This window comes from Dasypus novemcinctus, unplaced genomic scaffold, assembly GCF_030445035.2.
Source record: "Dasypus novemcinctus isolate mDasNov1 unplaced genomic scaffold, mDasNov1.1.hap2 H_3, whole genome shotgun sequence".
Lineage (NCBI taxonomy): Eukaryota > Metazoa > Chordata > Mammalia > Cingulata > Dasypodidae > Dasypus > Dasypus novemcinctus.
Genome location: NW_026688140.1, coordinates 116,277 through 141,831, shown reverse-complemented (window position 1 = coordinate 141,831; position 25,555 = coordinate 116,277).

Below are 25,555 nucleotides of genomic sequence, written 5' to 3'. Positions count from 1 at the left end.
GGAAGTCTGAAGAACTGTCACAACCAAGAGGCGTCTAAGGAGACACAAAAACTAAATGGAATGCGGTATCCTGTTTAGGATCCTGTAACAGATAAGGGACATTAGGCAAAAACTTAGGAAATCTGAATAAAGTATGTCCTTTAGTTTATGATAGAGTATCAGTGTGGGTTCATTAACTGTAACAAATGCCCCATGCTAATATAAGTGGTTAACTGGGTATGGGGTATATGGGAACTCTCTGTATTATCTTTGCAATTTTTCCATAAATCTAAAACTATTCTAAAATATTATAGAAAGCTTACTATTCCGCACATGGGAAGCAGATTTGGCTCAACTGATAGAGCATCCGCCTACCACATGGGAGATCCAAGGTTCAAACCCAGGGCCTCCTGGCCTGTGTGGTGAGCTGGCCCATGCACAGTGCTGATGTGCGCAAGGAGTGCCGTGCCACGCAGGGGTGTCCCCCACATAGGGGAGCCCCACGCACAAGGAGTGTGCCCCGCAAAGAGAGCCGCCCCACACAAAAAAGTACAGCCTACCCAGGAGTGGCACCGCACACAAGGAGAGCTGACGCAGCAAGATGATGCAACAAAAAGAGACACAGATTCCCAGTGCTGCTGACAAGAATGCAAGCGGACACAGAGGAACACACAGCAAATGGACACAGAGAGCAGACAACTGGGGAGGGGGGGAGAGAAATAAATAAAAAATAAATCTATAAGAAAGAAAGAAAAAAACCACTCAGCACATAGCACATGCTCACCCTGCACTACTTCCCTTCCCTCCTCCTACTGACACTTGAACTTAGTAGCTCCAGAATGCTAACTGTATCCATATCCCTTGGAAACCAAGGTGCCCATGCAAGGTGGGGGTCCAGAGTATGACCAGGAGGGAGGGGTGTGGGAGGACAGGTGCATTCAGCACACGGGCAGAATGTGGCCAAGATCATAGCAAAAGTCCACAGTCCTGCAGGGTCCCAGAGAGAAAGAGAGGAGCCCTGCTCTCAAGCTCTCGTGCAGGAGACGATGAGCAGTTCCACTGGCTTTGTAAGAACTGGTAGGAACCCAGCAGGTAGAGCTGGCATCTGAGCATCGTTTGACTTAAGGAAGAGTTGGGGACCCTAGGTGTGTTATATATTTGAGTGAGGGCCTCACACTGAGTGAAAACCTAACAATGCCCTTGACTATTTGAAGGATGATCAAGCAGAGGAGGAAGGACATCTGCACATCATCACATCAGAGTACAACAAGACAATGAGGCAAGTGAATGATTCCACAAGGCAGCTCTGGCTCTGCAAAAGGACATTCATAATAATTTAGCATCAAATCAAAATTTTTTTTTAAATCAACACTTTCCTTGGAAAATCATCATGTGTCCATCCAACAGGCCAATGAGAAAGATAGGGTGTCCAACCTGAGCCAGAGACCTCACTTTTTCCACACTCTTAGAAACTATGATGACTAAATCATAATTTTAAATGTGCTTTAATGAGACTTTAATTATAAAATATTAAATGTAAATAACCCATGATAGTCTATTAAAATGATATATGATGTGTTTCTCCTCAATAAGCAAGTGAGACATATGGAAGAGAATTCAGCTGAAAGTTATTCATATGGGCATCAATCAATTGTGAAGTCTCATAAAAGAATAATGAGAAGGAAACTAAACTTGGGTGAATAATAACAGGACTGCCCCTGCTTTGATGACAAATCCAATAACGGTGTGTCATGCAGTGACTTGAGAGCCCAGAGAGCAAGTCTGGCAGAGCAATTTAATGTCCATGTAAGCCAATACACTCTACAGAAGTCTTAGGGCACAATGTCTCATGGTGGCCCAGATAAGTACAATCAACAAGTATATTTTGTAAGGATAGCCAAGTCATTAATATCCAGGCAACAGAGAGTGGATCTTATCCATTGTGTCCCAGCGAGGTTGTGATATATTCTAAGCACAACCTGGTCACCATTACCTTCACCGGAGGGACTAACTCATTTGCCCAATGAATCAACACAAATCCCCTCACTCAGGTAATATACAAATCAGCTGGCTCTTCTATTCCATTTTTTCATCTACTTCCTTTCCAATAAGGAGGGAGAGGAAAGCTGGATACTGTTCAGCTGGCAAATTGTCCTGTGACTTTATGTCGAGCAACGTTTTCATTAGGCTATAAGTTGCAAGGAGCAGGTCACAGTTGGATGTTTGTTAAAGAACAATATGGTATTGTTTGTTAGGGAATGTTGAAAGAGCAAATGCGTTTCTAAGATGGCTGCTATCCATGTAGTCTGACAGAAGATTAGTTTAAAGTAGTGATTCTCAAACTGGGGATGATTTTATCCCCCAGGGGACATTTAGCAAGGTGCAGAGACACTTTAGGTCATCACAGTTTGGGGGAAGAGGGGTTGCTACTGGCACGTAGCAGGAAGAGGCCAGGGCTGCTGCGCCACATCTCCAGTGCACAGCACAGCACAGCACAGCAGAGAACTAGCCAGCCCAAATCAGCAATAGCGTCGAGGCTGAGAAGCCCTGCTTGCAGGAATTAACTGGCTTTTTCTTCTTCTGACTTTTGAAAGCAAGATAAATAGTCTGTTTTCATTGAACACCTACCACATGTGAGACACCATGCTAAGCAGGTGTTTGTTCATTATCCTGTGATGTGTTTCCTCCAGTTCCGGAACACTCTTCCTTGATGTCAGGTCTGACCCCTTCAGCCACACAGACCAGCCTCTCCATCCAGCACACACCTCATCCACAGGCCGGGACACCGTCCCGCCCGGGGTGAACTGACTCACGACCCCCTCCCCAGCACCCGGCCCACCAAAGCGGCGCTTCTGCCGGCCCCACGTTGGCCCCATGGGTATGAAAAAATCGGGCTTTTCAGCTTTGGGGGGAAATGTAGGGACATCAGAAAATTAACAGAGGCAGTGAGTTGGCGCCTGTGTCCAGAAAGGAACACTCCTGTGTTCCTAGGGTTAAGAGGAAAAATGAGTCTCAAATGCCAGACCAAGAAGGTTGTACAGCTTCTCGTAAACACTGGGAGGCTACTAGTCATTCTGATGAAGGGAATGATATGGAGAAAATGGCATTTTTACCAAGATTAAGTAGGGAGGATCTGTATTCCTTTGGGTCACACTCCCTCCACCCACACACCTTCATTAAAAAACAAATATCCTGGGGAGAAATAAATATCATGCCTCTCCTTCAGTAATGCTGGAACCTAAACTTTAAAAAGTCAAGAGCACACAGGAACTGGTTTCTCAGCCACTGGAATTCAGTTAAACAATCATATTTTATTCTGTCTGTGCCTCATCGGCAGCATAACAACTAAAGGAGAAATTTCGCCTTGTATCCAATTTAATAGAACTGCAGTGAGTAAATTCAGCATATGAAACAGTGCCGCTAGAGTTGTGTTAATGAAATCTCTGATGGTGCAAATAAAATAACTTCCTCTTAGAGAACAAACTCACAGTCATGATGCCCTGGTGATAAATAGCTCAGTTTTTTCAAAGGATGTAAGAACCTCATTGTTAGCCAAAGTTTAGGCACTACTCTAATTTCCCACCTTAAATGGTATTATTTTATTCAAGCAAAATTATGTTATTGTTAAATACAGTTTTAAATATTGATATCTACCTAGACCAACTGTGATAAGAAAAAGGTAGTAATACATCAACATACGCATTACAACTGCAAATGTATAAAATTATTAAAAAATGAAAGGAAGATGAGAGCAAGCTAACTTTTTCTTATTAAATTGTCCTTTATTTAAAGATACATAGATCACAAAAAAGTTACATTAAAAAATTAAGAGGTTCCCACATCCCCCACACCTCACCCCCCCCACACACACTCCTCCTACATCAACAACCTCTTTCATCAGTGTGACACATTCATTGCATTTGGTGACTACATTTTGGAGCACTGCTGCACAGCATGGATTATAGTTTACATTGTAGTTTACACTCTCCCCCAGTACATTCTGTGGGTTATGGCAGGATATATAATGTCCTGCATCTGTCCCTGCAATGTCATTGAGGACAACTCCAAGTCTCGAAAATGCCCCCACATCACATCTCTTCTTCCCTCTCCCTGCCCTCAGCAACTCCCGTGGCCACTTTCTCCACATCAATGCTACAGTTTCTTCCATTACTAGTCACAATGGTTCTATGGTAGAATGCCATTTGTTTCAACATGTGGCTATCAACCTGTCATGCATTTCAACAAATCCCTCTCAGCCAGATGCCCAAGCACTTACCAGTTTTTCAATACATTAATCTCTACACAGGAAACAAATCCTGAGAATCTCCTGTTGTCATCTTAAAAACCATAAGCATTATTCAGGAATCTTCTGGTAAGAGGTGACATGTGTGGGCTTCACAGAGAAGAGTCCAGAAGCTGCAAACACACCCTGCGTGCCAGGGCATCAGTCACTCCCAGGCTTGCTATGTGGAGATAGAGCCTCAGATGAACCTGGTGAGCCACGGAAAAGGAGGCCAGGCAAGGGACTTCATGTATGAAACAAGGTGGTATCCTGTTTATTTTTGTATCATTTGCACAGCAAATAGTATCTAAAACATAGTAGAAGCTCAAAAATTACAGATATATTATAGAAATCAATTATTTTTTAGTTCAGAAATTACATGCGTGTGCACCTATTTTTACATTCAAACTGTAAATTCCTCAAGGGTAGGTGGCCAGCCTTCACAGCATTTGCTGAGCTGCAACCAAAAAATAATCCTAAAGTGGAATAGTCAAAAATAAGGGCAATCTCTAATAAATGAAACAGGGCCACTAGAGCCGTATCAATGGAATCACTGCCGTTACAAATAAAACACTCTCATCTTAGTTGCATGTGCACTTTCTTTCTTCCAGATTTAAGTCCAGAGGAATGTAATTATGCTTTTCTTTGATAAAGCATCTGCACAGGGTTTTTCTTCAGAAGGGGAGAGCAGAAATTTCTCCTTTCACTTCCCACCCTCTCTCTTTGGTCTTCCTGACATGAGATGATGAGAAGCTTAACAGGAAAATGGGAAGGAGCAGATGAATGGAGAATTCTATGAATTCAGGTCAGATAAAGTTCCCCCCAGGCCAGCTTATATTCTGCATTTTCCAAACTAAAGTCAAGGTATTCTGTTTAATGGCATTTGCGCTTTGTGGACCAAGTCGATTCTGTTACTAACAGAGGAGGCTTCAGGTCCATGGATTGAGAGGGGGTGCAATTTCTAAGACTAAGTTAGAAAATTAGACCCATAACCTGACAAAATCAAGTGTGAATATGGAGACACCGGTTTTCTTCCCACCAGTATAGAAATGTGGTCAAGTCTATAGCACCTTAAAAATCTAAGCTAAACATAAACCTTGGAGTTTCTTTAGTGTCTACTTTCTGCTACCTGCCTATACATACTTTCTGGAAGAGTGTTAGAGCTCAGAAGTTTGCATATTCTGTAAAATAATTTACTTTTATGACCTCTCTTACATTGTTTTAAGATGATATGTAAAAATTTTCATCACCGATTTTGGTAGTTGCCAAGAAATATAATTTCTCACACATCATAAATATTGACTTAAAAATAAAACAATGTCACTTTTAAATGTTTTTAATCAAATATAAACCCATATGGCATTAATATCTACCTGCATTCATTTAAAATTACATGAAAAATATCTCTTTACCAATTGAAATAACAATTCTGATTGGTTTTTGAAATTGTGTTTTCATTCCACTTCCTCTATGGCATTTAATACTAATTAATTTGATTTTAGGTTTGAAAACCTTTTATTTATGTTGCTATTATACTTTCTCTGCAACAAAATAAATAAGGTATGTACAAGTTGAAATTTATGGATTTTATTTTCTGTGACCATAGGCTCTAAGTGTTAAATTTTCTTCTGGATTGCATTACTGTGGCAAATGTTATTAACCCGTAATTATTTGATCTGAAGAACATAAGCACATTATACATTGTGATAAGTAATTTAAAAATAAAGAGTAAACGTATACTAGAAACCAATCTCTGAATGAGAGAATCGGGTAGAGATTACAGTGACTGTGTTAAAGAAATTATTGAATTGGCCCTTTGGCTGCCAGGAAGATTTTCTAGGCTGGACTATGCTCCAGAGTAAGATGCTGGGTGGATGACGGCTTATTGTGAAGGGGGTAGGAAAGGCTGAATCTTCACCACAGGCAATATTCTCTTGCAGGGAAATGTCAGGCTATATCAATTTCAGAACCTGTAAACGTTTAGGAATGGAAAAGTTATCCTGAAAATGACCCATCCCAGTTTACCTCATGAAAAGCAGCTTGAAGAACCACTGGTGTGATCAAAGGATCTCCGAAAGTCACAGGAGTCTCAGTCCTATGTGGCATGAGAGCAGCATAGTAGAACTTCTATTTGACGTTACTGCTATTTTTAAAACAATAAGCTTTGCTAATATTTAAAATGTATGTTGACACTTGCTCTTCCATATGGCAGGTCATGTTGCGTGCACAGTACCCTGGGTTTCTGGAGATAAGAGTGGGAAACCCACCACGTGCTCACTTTTAGCATTTTAACATAGTTTACCTGTGTCCAGTTAAGTAGACTAATGCACCTTATTTAGTTTTAGCTAAACGAATCCACACAGACAAGTAAGTTTTTAAAGATCCTTGAAAAGAAACCAAAGATTAAACAGGAGTTTGAAGATAAGACTTAATAGGGAAGGCACGAGGGGCTAGTGAGGAGATAAAACCCTAACATTTCACAGTCCCTGAAGCCCTGAGAATGTGACAAGTCCAGTTTCCTACCCACTGCTCCTTTCCATTCCCAGTCCAAGTTCGCTTCTGGTCAGGCTGATGGGAAAGCTTCCTGACAGGCTCCTGCCTCCCCGTCTCCCCGGGCTCCGCTCCTTTCCTAACACCAGCCTCGGAAGCCTGACTCTCATCAGCCACCTTCCTGTTCAGTAGAAGTACTCAGTAACTCCTAGGCTCTGAAAACAGTGCTTCACCATCCAAACAGTGTCCAGGGGCCTCTGCTGTGGGGTCACAACACCAGTTCCTAGGAGACGACCCATCGAACTGCCCAGAAACACACCCCCTGACCCAAGGCCATTTGCTCTCCCACTCTGCTGGATTGGCATTTTCCCCTTTTCCTCCCTCTGCAAGCTTCCAGCTTCTCAGACCCCATCCTCACACTCAGCTCCTCCTATTCTTTCAGAAAATTGAGGTAATCAGAAGAGGATGTGCCCAAGTCCTCACCTCTCCATCTGCACAAACATACACCACCTTTTCACTGGTTACTGCAGATGCACAGTCCTTGCTTTTATCTAAAGCCAGCCCTTGCACCTGTGCACTAGACCCCACCCTTCCACTATATCACTCCAGTAATTTCTCCCTCCATGTCCTCCATCACTCGCCCCATACACACACACACACACTCATATACACTGAATCATTCCCATCAACAAGCAAAGATGCTTTTATTTCTCTTATAAATTTTTTAAAAGTATCTCTGCTGGTTAATTTTGTGTTTCAACTTGACTAGGTTATGGTGTCCAGTTATTTGGTGAAGCAAGTGCTGACCTGTGGATTTAAAGCATTAGTCAGTTGATTGCATCTATGACTGATTGCATCTACAATCAACAAAGGAGATTGCCTTCAGTTATGAGTCTCCTCATCAGATCAAAGTTAGAGGCCTTAAAGGGAAAACTGATCATTTCAGCAGTCAAAAGGAAGAATGTCTCTACTTCAGCCAGCCAACTTCTCTGGGGGAATTCAACATCACCTTTATTGGAGTTTCAGTTTGAGACCTGCCTACGGAATTTGTACTTGTCAGTTCCCTCAGTTGCATGAGCCAATTTTATAATAAATCTTTAATACAGTGTCTCTGACCCTGGAATGGATACTGCTTGTCCCTCATCATATCTCTTCACTTAACTACTTAGTGCATACAAGTACAACTTCCACCTGCCAGCACCTGTTCTTCTCCAAGTGAGAGCATGCTTTCCTCTGCCCCCTTTCCATAGCAGTCCAGAATTTCTAGGAAATTACCACTCCTAGGCAGTCTTCAACTAATGACTGACAGGAATTGGTGTATAAATACCACAGCTCCATTACCCCTTAGGTGAGATAATTCTGGTGTATTTCTGTCCCACTCCCAAAGCTTCCCAAGGGATGAAGTTCCATCACCCACAAGGACAACTGGCGTCTTTATGGGCTGCCTTGCTTCTCTAATTCCGAGGCGCCCCAGCTGGTGTTCCTTGAACCTCCCAAATAAGCCACTCGCACTCAAATCCTTATCTCAAGGTTTGCTCCTGGGGGAACCTAAACCAAGGCTGGATTCTGGATTCCACATCTCCTTCCAGATACTGTTTCAATTTCCTGTTCCCCGTTACAGAAAAATTTCTCTAAAGCATTGTCTATTGCCAGCTGCCTACAATTCCCTTCTTCCCATCCGCTTTTTTAAAAATATATTAAAATATTTAATTTTTTAAAAGAGACTTAGAGTACATAAATATTACTTAAAAACTATAGTGGATTCCCATATGCCTCGCTCCCAACCCCTTCCACATATTTCCACATTAATAACGTCCTTCATTAGTGTGGTATATTTGTTTCAATTGATGAAGACATTTTGGAGCATTGCCACTAAGTATGGATTATAGTTTACATTGTAGTTTACACTCTTTCCTGCACAATTTTGTAAGTTATGGCAGGATGTATAATGGCTTGTCTCTGTCATTGCAATGTCATTCAGGACAATTCCCATCTTCTCTTAACCCATTTTCCACTGAAACTGCTCACGTTGAGGAAACAATGACCTCCTTGTTGCTAACATTCTGTGGCCCAATAGCAGGCTTCATCGTAATTGGCCAATCAGCAGCATTGGACTTGGTTGATCATCTCCTTCTCAGATAACTTAGTTCACTTGGCTTCCTGGACACCACAGCTCCTAGTCTGCCTCTTTCCTCACTGACCATGTCTTCTCAACATCTTTTGCTGTCTGTTCATCCTCACCTTGACCTCTTAGCTTTGGGTTTTCCCAAGGCACAGTCCTTTGTCTTCTTTTCTCAATCTACACATACTCCTTGGGGCATCTTGTCTAGTCTTAAGTATTTATATATGTTCTAAACACTGAAGAATCTTAAAACTTACTTTGCCAGACACCAGGTTCCTACTCAACATCTTCCCCTTGAATGTCTACTAGATATTGTAAACATAATGTTTCCAAAATTGCACTTGTATCTTCTGGTCCACCTGTATTTTTTCGTCACAGTTAATGCAACTCCCTCCTTCCAAATGATAAAGCCAAAACCCTTGAGTCAGCCTTGGTTGACACCTCTCACATGCAGCAAATCCTATCGGTCATCCGAAATAAACCCGGAATGTAACATGTTCAGTCAACCACTATTTATTGCCTGAATTATTACAGTAACCTCCTAAGTGATCTCTTTTCTTCCACCCTGGGCCCCCTAAAATCTATTCTCAGTTCACTAGACAGAATGATTCATTTAAGTCGGGCTATGTCACACTTTTGCTCAAATTCCCCCAGTACCTTAGCGTCTTACTCACAATCGTGTAACTGTCTCCAAGGCCCAGCACAACTGAGCCTGGTGTTCTTTCTCTGAGCCAATGTCCTACTACCCTCCTGCTCTCTAACTTCACTCTAGCTATTGACAATCTTACTGTTCTGAACAGAACAAGCAGATTCTGCCTCCATTATACCATAGCATTCACTTATTTCTGTTGTTCACCATGTCACAAGGACAGGAATCTGGGGTTGTATTTTCACAGCTCTTGGACAGCACTAAGAAGAGTACCTGCTACATAGCTGAGTCCATAAACACAGTTGATTTCAAGAATACGATTATGGAGTGAATGCTTGAATTTCTCACCCTTTTAATTCTCAAGCATCCCAATTTCCAGTGAAAATAGTTAACTATGCTGCCTCAAACATGTACTTAACCTTCTCACACACTTGCCTTTGCTCAAGTGGATCTTCACCCTTGCTAAAATCAAAACCATCTACCATTAAAGTGAAACTCAATTGTCACATTCCAGAAGGAAAGTCCGAAGTTACCTCTCACCTCCTGCTGGTTCCCAAGGTCCTTTGACTTTGCTTTTCTACCATGTATAATAATTTGTCTCACTCATCCTAAATTGTAAACTCCCCAAAAGCCTTGTTTGCCGCTGGTATTGTGCATGTGTGTGTGTGTGTAGTTGTTTCATTTTGTTCTGTTTTGCTATTCTGCACAACACCTAGCTCAGGCTGACAGGCATTAAATGATGTTTGAAGGAGCAAAGTCTCGGAAAGGTTAAGAATCACTGAGCTACTGTAAAGAGTTTTGAGTCCTCTGTTAGACTATCTTAATTCTAAATTCAGTGGTCTTTCCATCTCCCCCATACTTATATACCCTGTTGCCTTCAAAAGCAGAACACAGCACTAAAACATTCCCATTGCACTCAGTGTTAGCAACCATCTCTAACATCTGTTCTCCTAAATCAGCGGGAAGAGGCCCCAAGTTTTCTAATTAGCTTCACAGTGCTATTAGAGCCCAAAGCACTTTCCAGACTTCTCAAACGTTAATGTACGCACAAATCACATCCATTAACTGCTAGCTCTGATTCAGTGTGGGCGGAGCCCAAGAGGCGACAAGTTCAAGCAGATGCCGAATGCTGCTGTGAGGAGTAAAATTAGGCGAAACTGTTACGGGTTGAACTGTGTTCCCCAAAATGTCTCAAGTTTAAACCCAAACCCCTGGGCCTGTGGATGTGGACTTACCTGTAAATAGGGTCTTTGCAGATGTTACTATGTCTGTTAAGATGAGGTCAACCAGATTAGAGTGGGCCCTTAATCCACTATGACCGTCGTCCTCATATGCAGAGGACATTTGGACAAGGACAGATAGAGAGGGATGGCATGTGTCAGAGGCAGCGACTGATGCACAGAACAAGCCAGGGACCACCATGAATTGCAGCTGCTCTCCAGAAGCAGGGGAGAGGCGTGGAGCGGGCTCCTCCTTCAAGAGGCAGCACAGCCCTGCCGTCGCCTCCATGGCCAGCTTCCAGCCTCCAGAACCGTGAGAGTCCATTTCTGTGTTCAAACCAACAGCCCTGGGAAACTAAGGCAACAACCGACTCCTTCAGCTGCATTTCCAAGTCTCTCGAGGGAATAAAGGAGTTCAGGCAGTGGTTATCCACCTTGGCTCTTTGCTGGAGTCATGCGGAAGTTTAAAAGTCCAGTGATGTCTGGGCTCCACTGATGTCTTGGGAACCTGATTCAGGTGCTGGGCAGCAACCTGGGTCTTGGGAGTTTTAGAGCCTCCTCAGGTGAATGTAAGCTGCAGCCACGGCTGAGGATCGTTGCTTTCCGTGATTTGCTTTGTGGCTGCGGCAGGAGTGCTGAGACTGGAAACGCAGGCCTTGTACCTGACCTGAGGCAGGGAGGCTAAACTCCAGGATTGCCTCTGCCCAAAGTCATGAAAAGTAAAGCAAACTCATACAAAGCCCGCCATGTGCCAGGCACTGTTTTGAACACTTCATATATGACTCACCCCTCACAACGTGAAGCAGGGACTATGACGATCATCACCATTTCACAGACGAGGAAACCGAGGCGCTAAGAGCTGAATCCAAGATTCAAACCTAAGCAAGCTGGTTTGGGGGCCCAGGTGCTTAACTACCAACTTCTACTACCTCCCACCAAGAATATTTCATATATTTCATACAAGAATCTGCCACAGTTTGCTAAGTACAGAAATTCTACGGCTGAAGTGAACCTTGAATCAGCCTCCTTCCCCCATTACTCCAGGCAGAGTATAGAAGTGTCCAGAGATCCCCAGTGCTCTGCAAAACTCACCTGGCCCCTGCAATCTGAAGAGCCTCCCACCTGAGGCACAAACCCCAGACTTCTCCCTGCCAAGCTTCCCTCCCTTCAGGGCTGATGTCGTCACCCCCATTTACAGAGCTCCAGGCAGTCCTCAAATTGCAGAGCAGGCTGATTCCATAGCTTCATGCCCAAAGCCAAACACAAACGGGCTGACCTTCCTTTAGTGCCCTCCTCCCCTCCCACCCTATCCCCACCGCTGTCCCCTCGCCCACCTCAAATGCACGGTCCACGCTCTGGTCAAAATGCACATCCGCAGACCAGCGCCATCCCGAAGAGCTTCTCCCTCCTCCTTCTTCTCAGTCAAACTCCCCATCTCCTCACAATACCCAGCTCCCGCACCCTGCCCCTGGGGCACAGGACATTCTATCTAACAGAGCCGCTCTTTCCCTCCTCTGTCCTCCCAAGGTACCATAGAGAGACCTGTCCCAGCCAGGCTGGGGTTACAAGGGTTGTCTGAACTCCTTGGAGAGCTTTGCTTCCAGTACCTGGGCAGTGCCTCACACAAGGGCTTGGCACACATTTAGGGACCCAAATTCAGGTATAATTGCAAGGTTATGTTCCTGAAGGACAGTCTTGTGGGAAAGCCTGTGGAATGCTAAATGTAGCCCTTGATGAAACTTAAACGAGCTTACATCACCCATCAATACTTGAAAATAACTAAAGGCAGCCAAATCACAAGGTGAGAATATAAATAAATCATCCAAGTAGAATGTCTTCTCTCATTCTTACTGAAGGTCTGAATTGATTATGGTCCATTTCTACCAGAATCTACAAACTGGCCCAAGGGGACCTTGAACACATAAGAAAATGTAAGAAAGACCAATGCTGGTAAAGCCATTGCAGCAAAGGGTCACTGTGCTCTCCTTCCTGCAGCCTGGGAAGTTTCACAGTGCTCCAGGGTAATGTGACAAGTTCTCCTTAGATAATTGAATAACTGTTCCGTGCAGCCTGGGCTCTGCACCCCCTGCTCCTTCCTCGGCTTTGTATCCACTTGGCTTTAGGCCAATAAGTGCTGAGAAGAGGCCCCAAAATTACCAAATACGAAAGGTCCTGAAAAAGTCCTTTACACTAGGAGTCTCCCATTCTCAAGAAATCTACGGGAGCAGATCTGGCTCAGGCAGATAAGCACCTGTGTCCCACATGGGAGGTCCCAGGTTTGGTTCCCAGTGCCTCCTAAAAAAAAAACCAATGAAGAAACCAACTCAGGGGAGCTGATGTGGCTCAGTAGCTGACTGCTGGCTTCCCATTAGTCCCCACCCAGGAGAAGGAAGGGAGGGAGGGAGGATCTAGCCTCCCCTTCCTCCAGCTTCCCTGGCCTTGACTCCATCAGTACTGACAGTCTGGGAGTGACCCCTCCTTCTGCAGCACATGTTCATCCATCAAGGGTCAATTTCACATTCTCTCTTTACCGTGCGCTATTGTGGTTTTGACCTACCTCGCAGGGCAAGACCCAGTCTCAGAGAGCCTTGTGGTCATTTCCATGTTTAGCACCTAGTAATGGAACAACAAATATTTGTTTATTTTAAAAGGAAAGAAGACATCCAGTGAGAAAAAGCCTTAAACTGTGGCCATGCCTAAAAGCCTCGCCCTTATACAGATCCCCCTTCTTCAAGCAGGTCGAAGAGTAGGATCAGCAACACAGCAGTTATAAGAAAATGTGTCAACACACTTTGCTAGTGCATGGTGGATGTATTTTGAAAGTCAACCGGCATCCCAAGTACCCGTGGGAACTTTGAATAGTTTCATGAGATTTTGCTTTCTTTCCTCTGAGATTGTTCTGGGCTGGGGGGAGAAGGTTGATGATCTTCTCTATGACCACGCAGTGTAGAAAGCAACGAAGCCTTGACACATCTTGGCTTCAATTTTCCTGACCCTTACAGATGAAATGAAACCTAGGCAAAGGGAAGCCTGCAGGTGCCAGAAATATGCAGGGCGCTGGAGAAGCAGATTAAAGTCCCAGTCCATGGAAAGTTCAAGGGGTTAGAGGAGGAGGCAAGAGGTGCAGCAAATGATCTGTAGCCCAGTGGGGAGAACTCCAGTGGAAAGGGGCGGTGGTGGTGCAGATGGGATCGGGTAGACCAGATGGCTGAGAGTGAGGAGAGCCAAGCAAGTGTTTACATTTCAAAGACTGACCCCCAAACCCTTAAGAAAAACTCCCCTGGGGTAGTAAAGTTGGCCACAAGCTTGTTTAGCTTTTAGAAAGATATATCATACATATCAAAGGGACAGAAGAAGGATTTACAAATACAAGCGCTCTCAAAGAAATGCTCTAAGAAAAGGGAAGTCTTTCCCTTTCAGCAATAGGGAAAATACAGTTTTTCTTTATTACCCATAGGGAGCCATCATCTGATCAAGATTATTTGAATGAGAAAGGAGTTTTGACTCCCTGGGTAGAGACTGATGTGCCAAGGTAGAATCCTCTTCCTACACTCCAGTATTTAGACATAAAAGGCGAGTAAACAGATTTCCTATCCTTGATGTCTAGTACTGGAAATGCCTTGTTGGGACTTAAAAGTGCAAAATGGAAAATGTATACTAATGTGCAGAACAGAGTTTCACTGAATAAATCTTTTTAAGAGGCATTTTTTAAATTATGACAAATATCACAGAAGGAAGCATTGCTTCAAGGTGAGGAGAATATGCTGAGAATATTCTAGATACTCCCTCCTTCAATGCATACAGCAATATCCAGGAGATATTTTTTATCTGCATTTAACAGAAAAGAACACTAAGCCTCATACTAATTAAGAAAGCTTCCCAGCTCCAAACAGGTGGTAAGAGGTGTGGGTCCAAGTCAGCTTAGTCTGATTCCATCGCTCACACTAATGTAACTATTTTGCTATTTCAAAAAAAACCAAAATGTAAAACTAAGCAAGTCTGATTGGCTAAAAGGTTGCTCAAACCAGGTCTTAAAGCTAAGTCTGCATGGTGAAGAAGTTTTCTTCAGTTATTTTTCAATGGTTCCATGCTGGACTGGAGAAGTAATGCATCACCTGAATGGCATGGTCAGCTTGGATCCTGAGAGACTGAAGCCAAAATTGAGGACTCCCGATCCCTGATTTGGGTTTGTCCATCTCTGACTGAGGAGAGAAAGGTGCTGAACTGAGCACAAGCAATACTAGCCACTGGGGAGCGCGGACCCCTCATCCTGCCCGCAGAGGTCTGGCTGACCTGCCTGCCTCTCTTTCAGTTTCTTCTCATTTCTATCAGGAACTTGGAGACTGAGACCAGAGAACTGACAGTGGACCACAAGAGTGGGTGTATTTACGAGATCTCACTGCCTTATCCCAATTAAGATGCTCATTCATTCGACAAATATTAACTGAGCTCTCAGAAATGGGGGGATGGAAATGAACTTGCCCAACGTTCACAGGGAAAGAGCAGGACTCCAGGAATTGTCCTCTTAACCCAGTGAGCTCACTGCTTTGTCCTCTGCATTTACATATGTGAAGTCCAAACTTAGAAGACCAGAAATGAGTATTTTTCTAGTGTTGCATGTATTAGAAAGTATTATTTTTACATTTCTAAGTTTCACCAAAGCAGAAAAGAACCAATGAGATTCTCACAGTTCAGTGGAAAAAAATGAAGGCAAGAAAAACACCTGTTTAGCAAAGAAGACCATATTATAGATTGCAAAAATATTAAATGGCTTTTGTATTCCCCATGACTCCTCCTATGTGTGTCTCTGTCTGCGATGGCTCAGCTTGACTGAATTTGTTCAAAAACTGCCCTAGATGTCACTGTGGAGGCATTTTGCAGAAGTGATAAGCAACTATGACCACCTGACTTTCAGTTAAGGTGATTCCCCTTGAGGATGTAAGGGAGCCTCATCGCAGCAGTTGAAGCTCTTAAAAGCAAGAACTGGTTTCCAGAAGAAGAGAGTATGCTCCAAGAACACACTTTCTCATCTTCTCTGAGTTTTTAGCCTGCCAACTTTTCCTAAGAAATTCAAACCTGCCAGCATCCACAGCCAATTCCTTAAAAAAGTAAATCTCTTTCATATGTATACACACACGTAAGTATGTAGACATGTTGTATATGTGTGTACATATATGTGTGCACACCATCCTTCCTCACACCTCAGCCTCCCACCACCCCAACAGCTGTCACAACTCCGGCCAAGACTGGTCCATTTGGGAATCTGTCTGTCTAAACCAAGGCAGCCCTGGAGCCAGCCTGGCCCTGAACTGATGTGAGTCGCTGAGGATGCAAGTGCCCAGGGGCTTTCAGACACAGCTGGGCCAACATCATCTGCCACTCCCCAGCATTCCGTTACTTCCAGTTAATACCAACTAAGGACTCCTAATGTTTAGGAATACTCTGAACCTGCAGATACTTTGCTTGGAGGCGATAAGATTGCTGCTCTATTTAGAGGTGATGGCCGGGAGGGGGCTGGGGGATGGACGTGGTTGTTCTCTGCCACAAGACCATGGGCCGGGTCCTTGGACGTGCCAACAGCAGAGCCCACACCATGATGACAGGAACAGCTGGACCTGGAGGGAGTAAGGTCCCAGAGCCAAAGCTTATGTCCTCTGGGCCCATGATAGGTGGACCCCGAGGCTACAGGCCTGATTCTGATGTTACACGCAGGGCCCCACACTACCTCCCGGCCAGGCAAGTAGCACCTGTGCCCAGAGGACCCTTTGGGGTCATCAGCCCCTATCTGACAAATCCAGACTATGGCCATTATTTAATTATTTGTTCATTCAACACATTTTAAGGGGTCCCTTTTGGGTCTTTCCCACATGGAGCCTTCGCTATTGAATTCATCCTTTTATTTTTGAAGTTACTGTTATGATCACTGCTACTGAAATGTCTCAACTGTAGAGTGTTTAGTATAAATTCTATATCTGGGTGAGGCACTCATGTAAGCGTTTATTTGATTGAAGCCATGGCTCTTTGCACTCTTCAGTTCACAGAAATTCAGGGTTCTGAGGCAATGGGTCCTAACAGTGGCTGTCATACAGCCTCCGGGGAGCTCATAAACTCTACACATAGCAAAGGCCCATCCTCCCGGCGGCTCTGATTCTTGTGTCTGGAGGCCCAGGAGCATGACTGTTTACAAGCCCCTGGTATCCCAACATGCGGCAGAGCCAAGGCCTTGTGCATTAAGGGCCCTGGAGTCGGAGCTGGGGAGTGAGACATGCTGGTCGTGTGCCTTGAGCATCAGTTTCTCACCCATGAAAGGGAAAGAAATAACAATGGCGCTTACTACCTAGGGTTGTCGTGGCAGCTACATGAAATAAATAACGTGGGGTTTTTTTGTTTTGTCTTGTCTTGTTTGAGGCACCAGGAGCAGGGGAATGAACCCAGGACCTTGTTTGGGGAAGCCGTGCTCCACCACTGAGCCGCATCAGCTCCCCGAGTTGTTTTTTCCATTTGTTTTTCTTGTTTGTTTGTTTTCTGTTTTCTTGGGTTTTTTTAGGAGGCACCAGAACCAAACCCGGGCTTCCCTTGTGGGAATCAGGCGCTCAGCTGCTTGAGCCACGTGCACTCCCCACACATGCATTTCTTAACTCAGTGTCCTCCCACAGGAAGTGTCTGGTAAATACTTTAGCAAAAACGTACTTACAACTTCCTGTTTAGGAACATCAGTCACTTCTTTTGGGATAAGGATAATATTTCTATTCATAGAATTATTCTTAGGACTAATGTAAGGTAAGTTTGTTTGATCTTCTTGGTGACAGATGGTTCCTGAGTGTGAATTGCTCCTTGGGAGAGCTACTCGTCATCGATGGCCAAATCTCAGAGGAAACCTCTCTGAAATACAGGGTCTTCAGTCCAGGTTAAACATTGCAATCACCTTGGGTCTGTTAAAAAATAGTTATGTGGGGACTTCCCAAATGGTGGAGGAAAGAGCATGGCAAATCTTAACTCCCCAAAAAACAATAAAACTGGAAAAAATATACAGCCAAAACAGCCATTTGAGGACTCTGGAAATCAAGCAAAGACATAGTACAATTTGAGAAGCTTTTACTCAAGAAAAGTGATGGAAACTAAGGGAAAGAAATGTGGGAATCTGCAACTTTCTAGCCTGGGGCTATTCCAGCTCCTGTTCCCTCTGCTCAGGACAATTGGTGAACTGGAGGCTTCCCTGACAGCTAGATCCCTCTGACTTGCAGCGGCGCTCAGAAAACCCCAAGCCCAGAGGTACCATTGGAAACCAACAAGCTTGGTTGCAAATGAACAGAGAAGGCCAACAGTGCAGCTAGACGGAGATTGCAAGCAACAAAAGCAGGCTAGGAAGAAATGTAACAGAGAATGAAAGAGCCGTGTCAGACAGATCCCTAACAATGCGGTAGCAAGCAAGTGCAAGGGAGTGGCGTGCACGAGACTGGACACACAAGCAGGAGCCCAGAGGACCTCCCACTCATCTCTAGATCAACATAAGGTTGTGCAACACACAAAGGAGATATGCGAACTTGGGGTAAAAATTTTAAAAGCTGGGGTAAATCTGTAAACTGACTAAATTTTGAATGCATTCTCAAACCACACATAGATCCATCAGCAAATGGTGGAAGATTTACTGGTTCAAGGTCGTTGAGCACAACTTATGACCAATCACTGACCAATAAGCTATGCAAACACAGGGGCAATCCCTCTGAAAATGGGCTTAAAAGCAAGAAAAACTTTAATATTGGGAGGCTTACAGTTTCCTACGTGACATATGAAGAGCTTAGGAGTCATCACTCTCATCCTCACAACCAGAAAAAAAGTGCTGAACAAACTGAGAATCAACAGTTCTTCTTACATCCATCAAAGCATTGAAATCACAGGGCAAATTTATGCTCCAAAACTGGAGAGACAGGTAACTACAGAGAATTACAGATTACTGGGAGCAGAAGCCACGAGAGCCAGGAACTGGTAGGAAAACCTAAAAGAACTGATGACCTACTGGAGACTGAGCATGGACGAGCTTGAGAGTTAAAAACAACTGGGGTCCCAGTTGTAGGGGCCTGACGCATTCGTAAGTTTTAACTCCAGGAGACTCACAAGGTTTTCACAGAAAATAGTGGGTGAAAAAACTCCCCTCCTGTTTCCAACAAGAAGAAGAGAAATAACCAGTTTTAAATATGCCCATAGAGTTTGTTTCCTGTCTGTCCTCTAGGGAACAGGCAGAGAACAAACTGAGAGCACTTGTGAAGTCTGCGAGCACTTGCAAAGGCCACAGTCCAGCGCTCAAGCCCGCTCCGAGGCTGAGATTTAGTGGTGAGATTACAGAGCACTTCCCCTATTCCCACATGTTGCCACCACTTCAGCAGGGCTTCTGCACTTAACAGAGCATTATCGTGGAAAGACTTACAAAGCTCAGACTCTATTTAAAGAGAAATTTTTAGAGAAACCAAAAAGGACAACAGAGGATACAAAAAGAAAGGCAGAAGAGGAAATCGAAGGCTCTGATGCCTACAACTACAGCAAGCAGTAAATTCAGCCTAACTTCTAGCCCCCAAAACACAACCTTCACACCAACAGCCTTTTAACCTCAGTTCTTATTAGCCAATATGTCATACTCAGCTTCCAATAAAAAATTCCAAAGCATGCTAAAAGGCAAGAGAAAATACAGTCTGAAGAGACAAAGTAAGCGTCTAAGAAAGAATCAAAAGGAAATGCTAGAATTAAAAATCCACCTTTGATGGGCTCATCAGTGGACTGGGCATAGTCAAGGGAAGAATCAGTGAGCTTGAGGCTATGTCAATAGCAAGATTCCAAACTGAAAAGCAAACAGAAGATAGAACTCTTTAAAAAATGGAACAGAATGTCAAAGAACCATAAGACAATTACAAAAGGTATAACATATATATATATATATAATGGAAATACCCGAAGGAGAAGACAGAGGGAAAGGAGCTAATGAATCATTTCAATAATAGTGTTAGAGGATTTTCCAGAATTAATGATAGACACCAAGCCACAGATTCAGGAACCATAGAGCACAAGACCAAGATAAATACTAAAAGCTTTACACCTAGACAGTGAACAAACTTTTTATATATTATATAAAATGAGCAGTTTTCAAAAAAACTTACAAGTCACACATATTCAGATCAAAAACAAAGTTTTACCCATACTCAGATTAAAAACAAAGTCAATAGAGACTGTCCCTGAGCAGGTCCAGGTATTTGGCTTAGCAGAAAAAGAGTTCAAAGCATTTACTATAAAAAATGTTCAAAGAACTAAAAATATTTCATGTTTAAAAAACTAAAGGAAAGTATGATAAGTATGCATCAAATAGTCTTTAAAAGAAGAAGTATTTAAAAGAACTAAATGTAAATATGCTGTTGAAAGGACAGTAGCTGAAATAAAACAATTCAATAGAGGGTCTCAACAGAAAATTTGAGCAGCCGGAATAAATTATCAACTAACTTGAGGATAGTCAATAGAAATTATCCAATCTGAAGAATGGAGGGAAAAAATAATGAAGAAAAATAAACAGATTCAGGGAACTGTGGGACAACACGAAGCACACCAATACAGGCATAGTGAAATCCCGAAAGGAGAGAACAGTTCAGAAAAAAAACATTTGAAGAAATAATGGGTGACACCTTCACAAATTTGATGAAAAACTTTGCTCCAAAATATTCAATGAACTCCAAGTTGGGTAAATACAAAGAAATCCACATGTCAATATATTACAGTAAAACTTCTAAAAGTCAAAGACAAAGTCTTGAAAGCAGCAAGAGAAAAATGACTCATCACACTCCTAGAAACAACAGTAGGATTACCAGCAGATTTTTCATCCTAAATAATGCAGGCCAAAAGGTAATGGTTTAGCATATTACAATCACTAAACAAAAAACTGACATTCAAGAATTCTATATTCATCAAAATTACTCTTCAATAATGAAAGTGAAATAAAGACAGAGAGAATACATTGCTAGCAGATACACCTTATTCAAAATGCTCAAGAATTCCTTTAAACTGAAAGCAAATGATACCAGAGAATAAGCTCAATAAACATGAAGAAATAAAGAGCACCTGAAATTTTAAATATATGGACAAATATGAATGATTGTATACATGCTATTTTTCTCTTTATTCTCTTAATTAGCTTAAAATATATTATTTCATAAAGCAAAAGGTATAAAATTATATATTTGTGCTTGTAGCATATATACATGTAAGAGAAATAAAAATAATAACATAAAGATGGAGAGATAAAATGGAGCTATACTACAGAAAAATTTCTACATTTTTACTGGAATTAAATTAGTATCAATTTGATAAATTAAGATACATGTTGTAATCCCTAAAGCAATCACTAAGAAAATAACTTTTAAAATACAGTAACAAGAATAACAGCTACAAAAATACACAGCAAAGGAACTAAACTGATACAGAGATAATATCTTTGTGACACAAAGAAGGAAGGTAAGACCAGAGAAATAAAATCCCATGTGACATTTAGGAAACAAATACCAAATGGCAAATGTAAATCTAAAATCAATAATAACATTAATAATGGATGGATTCAATACAAAGACAGTGATTGTCACACTGGATTAAAAGATAAGAAAAAAAATCTATGTGCTATCTGTTAGAGACACATTTTATATTAAGGAGCAAAAATAGATGGAAAGTAAAGGATATAAAAAGATATACCACTTAAGCTGTACAAAAATATAATTGGTAGTTTCATAATTAAAAATAAGATTAATCCATCAAGAAGATATACCAATTACAAACAAATTTAAAAACAGAGCCCCAAACTATATGAAACAAAATTGACAGCATTGAAAAAGGAATTAGACAATTCAATAATAATAGTTGAAAACTTGAAAACCCCCATCTCAGTAACTGATAAGACATCTAGACAAAAAAAAGACAGAATATAGAACACTTAAACAATACCATCAACAAACACTACCTTATTAATATCCACAGAATACTTCACTTAACAACAACAGAATGTACATTTTTTCAAGCACAGATAAAAAAATATTCTCTAAAAAGTCTTTATTTCACTTTCATTAGTGAAGAATAATTTTTATGAATATAGAATTTTTGAATGTCAGTTTTTTCTTTAACAATTGAATATGGTAAACCATTGCCTTTTGGCCTGAATTATTTAAGATGAGAAGTCAGCTGTTAATCATACTGTTGTTTCTATAGGACAGTGATGAATCATTTTTCTCCCGCTGCTTTCAAGATTTTCTTTGTCTAGGTCATTAAAAAAAGTGTCAAGAAACTTGAAGGACCAAAATCACACAAAGTTTATTCTCTGACCACAAAATAATTAAGTCAAAAATCAACAAAAAATTTGGAATATACTCAACTGTTTAAAAATTAAACACACACTCCTAAATAACTTGTAATTTAAAGGAGAAATCACAAAGTAAATGATAAAATATTTTTAAATAAAAGAAAACAAACACATAATATATCAAAATGGATTAGTGCATTGAAATAATGCTTAGGGAGAAATACATGACTTTAAAGCCTATATTAGATAAAAAGAAAAATCTCAAATAATTAAGCTTTCACTTGAAGAAACTAGAAAAGGAAGAGAAATATAAACCCAAAGCTAGCAGAAAGAAAGAGAAGGGAGGAAGCTAAGGAAAGAAGTAAGGAAGGAAATAATAAAAGGGTAGAAATTAATGAAAGAGAAACAGAGAAATGAAAAAGATAATTCAAACCAAAAAGTTGCTGTTTTAAAAGATCAAAAGTATTGACAAACTGTTGGCTATATTAACCATGAAGAAAGAGAGAGAAAAATACTTTTTACTAAAATAAGAAATGAAAGAACAGACATCACCTCTAGCCATACAGAAATTGAAAGAATTATAAGAACACACTACAAACAGCTTTACACCAACAAATTAGTTACCTTAGTTCAAATGGACAAATGTCTAGAAAGACTCAAAATATAAAAACTGACTCAGAAATAAATAGAAGTCATTTATTAGTGAATCATATCGAATATCTAAAGAAGCAATATAACCAATCCTTCACAAACTCTTCCAGAAAACAAAGAAGGAATATTTCCCTGCTCATCTCTAAGTTCAGTATTAACCTAATATGAAAACCAGACAGAAACATCACAAGAAAGGAAAGCTGCAGGCTAATAAGCCTCATGAACATAGATGCAAAATGCTCAACAAAATATTAGCAAACTGAATCCAGCAATATACGAAAAGGAAACTTTATCCCAGAAATGCAAGTTTGGTTTAACATATAAAAATCAATTATTGCAATATATATCAATAGCATAAAGGACAAAAATCACATGATCATCCCAGTAGGCTTGCAAACAGCATTGGACAAAATCCAAAACCCATTCATGATTAAAACCGTCAGCCAAGAGGAGCAGGCATAGCTCAGCACTTTGAGTGCCTGCTTCCCACCTTCAAGGTCATGGATTCAATCCATGGTACCTCCTAAAAAAAAATAAATGAGAAAGAAAGAAAAGGAAAAAAATCTTCAACCAACTAGAAATAGAAGCGAATTCTTCACCTTGATAAAGGGCATCTACAAAAATCTACAATTAAAATCATAATAATGAAATGTTAAATGTTTTGTCCTAAGGATTGGGAATATTGTACTAGAGGTTCCAGGCAGTCCTATCAGGCCAGAAAAATAACTAAAAGGCATTCATATTGGAAAGGGAGAAATGAAACTGTCTTTAATTAGCAGAAGACGTGATCTGGTTTGCAGAAAATCCTAGGGAATCCACAAAAATCTACTTGAGGTAATAAATGACTTCAGCAAAGTCACAGCATGTAAGATCAATAGAAAATAAATCAATTACATTTCTCTATGCTAGCAATGAACAACCCAAAACCAAAATTTAGAAAACAATTTCATCCAATACAGCATCAAAACAATAAAAACATAGTTATAACTTTAATAAAAGAAGTGTAAGATTTGAAAAATGAAAACTCCAAAGCATTTCTGAGAGACATTGACGATGAAAATAAATTGAAATATTCCATGATCATGGATAGGAAAGTTCAGTGTTGTTACGGAGTTTCCCCAAATTGATCTATCAAAATCCCTGAAAGATTTTTTTCAGAAATTGACAAGTTGATCCTAAGACACATATGGAAATGCAAAAGACCAAATGCGGAATGGCCAAACTGGAGGACTTACACTTCCTGATTTTGAAACTTACTATAAAACTATATAATTAAGACAGTGTGGTATTGGCATAAGGATAGGCATATTGACCCAGGGGAATTTTTCAACTGACTAGATTGTCAATTGATTTTTAACAAAGGTGCCAAGGCCATTCAATGGGGTAAATATAATATTTTCAGTACATTGTGCTGGGCCAATTGAATATCCATATTCAAAAAGATAAACTTACATTCCTACTTCACACTGTATAAAAAATTTCAAAATTGATTATTGATCCAAGCGTATGAACTAAAACTATTAAAATGTCTAGAAGAAAACATAGGAAAAAACCTTTCTCATTTTGGATTAGGCAAGGTTCTTTGCCTTACCGTAAAAGAAATAAAAGAAATGATAAACTGGACATAGTCAAAATTACAAACTTCACACTTAAAAAGTGAAAAGTTGAGTCAAAGACTAGGAAAAAAATATTGCAAAATCATATGACTCATAAAGATTTGTATCCAGTCTATATAAAGAACTTTTACAACTCAGGAAGAAGACAATTTTAATTATTGGCAAAAGAGTTGAATGAATAGTTGCCAAGAGACATCTGAATGGCTAATAAGTGTGTGAAAATGTGTTCTTCATCATTGTTCATTAGAAAATGCAAATTAAAACCACAAAAAATACCACTACACACCCACTGGAATGTCCACAGTGGAAAAGGAAGTAAGTGCTGGCTAGAATGTAGAGGGACTGGAACACTTACACATTGCCGGTAGAATGTAAACTGGTGCAGCCACTTTGGAAACATTATCGTAGCTTCTTAAAAAGTTATACATAAACTTATCATGGGATCCAGCAATTAGTTTCCCAAGAAAGATGAGAATTTATGTCCACAAAAACACTTGTAAGGGAATGTGCATAGTTGCATCATTCCTAACAGCTAAAATCTGAAACCATTCCAAATATCCATCAACTGGTGAATAAATCAACAACACGTAGTACAATGGAATACTATTTAACAATTAAAAGGGATTAACTATTGATATATGTTACCACATGGGTGAATCTCAGAAACATGCTAGGTGAAAGAAGTCAGTCACAAAAGCTCACACGTCATTACAATTCCATTTGTATGAAAGGTTCAGAAAAGGCAAACCTGTAGAAAACAGATGAGTGGTTGCCTAAGACAATAGGAGGACAGGGTATTAACTATAAACAGACAAAAAAAATCTTTTTGGGGTGGCAGAAATGTCCTAAAATTGGATTGTGTAATAGTTGTGTAAATAGTTGCATGATTCCATAAATTTACTAAAAAATCATTAAATGTACACTTTAAATAGGTGAATTTTATGTAAACTATTAATAAATTGTTTTTAAAATGTAGGATGACTGCCTGGGTTTCTTCTCTGGAGATTTTTATTTAATTAGTCTATGTTGCACCCTGGTAATCCGTAATTTTGAAATTTCCCCAGTGATTCCAGGGTGCAATCAAAGTTGAAAACCACTGCTTTCGACCTCGGTTATCTCATCTGTTTAACTTTTCAAAAAAAATTATTCTTTACACACTTCACAAGACGTCCTTTTATTTCTGGTTAAACTGTAAAGAAAATTAATGCCTCAATGAAATCATT